The sequence below is a fragment of the Alligator sinensis genome, unplaced genomic scaffold, assembly GCF_000455745.1.
Source record: "Alligator sinensis unplaced genomic scaffold, ASM45574v1 scaffold1267_1, whole genome shotgun sequence".
Classification (NCBI taxonomy): domain Eukaryota; kingdom Metazoa; phylum Chordata; order Crocodylia; family Alligatoridae; genus Alligator; species Alligator sinensis.
Window position 1 is genome coordinate 312110 of NW_005842446.1, and position 3469 is coordinate 315578.

The following is a 3469-nucleotide window of genomic DNA, read 5'->3' on the forward strand; positions in this document are numbered from 1 at the left end:
CTTAAAAATGTTGAATGATGTATTTCCACAATCTCTTTAGATGCTTAACTACACTTACAGTCAGATAGTTCTTCCTAAAATCTTGTCAAGTCCATTACAACTTTTCCTGCCCCCCAGTGGACACAGGTAATATTTATCTTTTTTGCCTGTCTTGGATGTTTGTGAACAACCTCTTGATTCTTAGTGTGGGTAAATGCAAAAAAACCCAGTGGAACTCAGAGGAGAATAGGAAGGACTAAACATGCCTTGATTGCCTTTTAACCAGCATTGCTTTTAAATGATGGTCCTGAAGGAAATAGCAATCAGGGCTTGTGGACAGAAGTGATATATTTTATTAGACAAACAAGGTTTTTGCAAAAAAAAAAATCTTTAATGCAAGCTTTCAGGCACAAACACCCTTCATCAGGCATCAGAGAAAAGATTGTAAAAGTTCTCCTAGGTAGAAATGAAAGTTCATATTTCATAGGATTTCACAGAGGGATCAATAGATGGAAAAACCCTCTGGGCAGCAGTTGTTAGCTGGTCCTGGAGGAATGACTTTCACTCTGTCAATGAGCAGGAAAGGAGCAGAAATACAGTGAGAGCTGGCTTGTGATATTTTGACATTTCTGCTGCCATTTTCAGCCCAGATCTGGAAGCTCAGATGTTCAGTTTCAACTGGGGAAAGAAATCAAACCAAATTCATTCAGACTTCCAGAAAAAGGTTCATATCACATGTGATTTTATCCAAAACCACAGATTCATGCTAGCTGAGGCCATTCCTGGTTTTTTTCCTTTCTTTTCTTTCTCTTTCTTTTTCCCCCTATGATGGGACTACCACATTAAAATTAAAAGGTGCTGTTAAACCATACAAGCTCCAATTTTGAACTAATTAAGCATGCTCTAGCTAGTTGAAAAAGTGCTCTGGGTTCTAATTATCTAGCCTCTTTTTGATTTTTTTCTAATTCATCACTCTATCCTTCAACATTTTAAAAGTCTATTTTGTAGCAACCCCAACTGAGTCTTTTACCATCTCCCTGCAGGTTTAACAGAAGGAAACAAAGTGACATGAGACCATAGTCTACCAACACTTACTCATGTGAGTAAGGTTTTGCAGAACCAGGCCTATAATTAACAAATACTTTCCATATTCTACTCAGTGCACATTCTAGTCTTGACAACCTCCAAAGTGTCCAACACTTCGCTGCCACTTGGTGCAAAAATAGTGGCAGAATTATAAACTTTTCTATGTGATCTTCCTGCTAAAGGTGATAGACAGTTATACTGCAATATAAAGAAACACCTAATTTGATACACTCCTTTTGAAAGAGCATGTGGTAAAGTGAATGTGAGTTGCTTCTGCTAGTTTAGACTCCATGGGCATTTTCACATGAGCTCCGGGGGTGGGGTGCTTTAATTAGAGTAGCTCAGAGAGCTGCTCTAATTCAAGTGCCCAGAGCATCTCATGTATCAGCATCCCTGCACTTCAAAAAGGTGGCAGGGGCACTTTAAAACTTGTCGAGCTAGCTTTAGATAAAGTGCCCCCGCCACCATTCTGAAGCATGGGAACACTGATACATGAGATGCAGAGGCAGGCTGGAGCATGGTAATTACCATGGTCCAGCAGACTCGATTAATCGAGTCTGCTCTGACGTGCTGCAATTACAGCACATCAGAGCACACTCCGTGCTCATGTACAGGCACCCCATGGTTCTCTTTACAGCTTGTTGTGAATTCATCTTGTTTGAGCTTTGCTATCTTATCAGTAAAAAGATAATTACCTCTGCAAGGTTTAAAAAATGAACAAACAAAACAAGGCTTTTCAGGGTTTTCATGCATAGAAATAGGAGTGTTAAAAGCTTCACTTCCCCTCCAGTTGTATGGTCCACATTGCTTGCAATTGGGACTAAAATCACTTGTACTACATTTATGAGTTGGCAACATGGAAACTGGTTGATCTACCTGGTAGTGCTGGAAATATTACGAGAGACCCTAAACTCTTAAACTTGCCAAGCCTGATGTTTTCTTCAGTTTATAAACACTTGTTCATCAGGACAAAGGGCCTTGTCACTGGGAACACTTAGAACATGCTAAATCTGTTTGGTATTAAAGTTAGAAAAGGTTCTGAGCAGTCACATAGTTATGTTTATTCCAACCTCTAATGTGCACATCTCACTGATTGTCTGTCCTAGGCCTGGAGTCTTGAACCTACTCCAGGGTGGTGCTGGGATTGAAATCCACAATCAGCTATAGGCATTAGGGCCTCTGATTAAGCATGCCTGGCTGGGCCAAGCACTTGAGCCTGCCCCCTGATCCCTGGCTAATGAAGTTGCCCTAGTTTTCTGTGGGGCCGAGCAAACAGAATGGCTGCTGAAAGTACCACTCACTCCTTGTAAGTATGCCTGTAGCCTCAGGCTCCAGGCATGTCTTGACACAGTCTCTGTTCTGGCAAGCCTCATGTTCACAGCTCTTTCTGATTCTTCTGGCTCCTGACTTAATTTTGGCTTTTCCTGACTTTGACACTGAATGTCCCCTAGAACTAGTTTTTCTGACCCCTGCCTGCTCCTAATGACCTAGCCACAGACCCAGCTGTCTACATCCTGTCCAAAACCTTACAGCGGGCACCTGGCTTTCAACTTGGTCCTGGGGGAACTTAACAAGTGACAGATCCAAAATCCTTCCTTCATGTGTGACTTTCGTCATCCTACCTGGAGGCCTGGTACAGCAGAGGGGTCCCTGGCTGTTGTCTCGGCTGGGTGAGGACAGCAAATTGCTCATATTATCTCTATGGAGCAGTCTAAGGATAGCTGAACATGGGTTACTAAATACAATCTGGAGAGACTATGCGAAAGTCATAACATTGCTATGATATGAATGCACTTAGCATGTGCTTTATTGCTTGAACACGTGATTACTCTCATTCTAAGTGAATTTAACATGTGCTAAGTATAACATGTGACATGGCACTTAGTAGATTTCCAAGGTTTTCCCAAGTCTTGTTTTTTCTGTCCAGGGACACAAGTCTTTCCATTTATCTCAACTTAGCTTTGTGTTTGGCACAATTGTCCATTTGTTAAAGGGAGCTCCCACTCCCATTCAATGAAAAAATATATATATATATATATATATATATATTTATATATTTATTTATTTTTGCACAAGAGACTGATTCTTGTTGTCGGTGGGCAAATTAACTCTTATTTGGCTGATGTAGTTTCCTTCTCAAAGGCATGATCAGTTTGGCTGGCTGTCTTATCCCGGCCTCCTGGAACTTGTACATTCAAATAGAGTCACTAGCCTCCCTATATTGACCCAAGGGTATACTAAAGTAATATGCATACTTGGCCTCTCAGAAAGCAAAGCAGGTTTTTCTTCCTACAGTTCCTGTGTCTTCATGTTGTAGTTCAGATACTGACCTTGTTTCATCTGCCTCCTGTGATAAAAGTCGGGAGTAGTTCTGCCCTTCTCTCTTCATCCCTTCCTTTTCTTT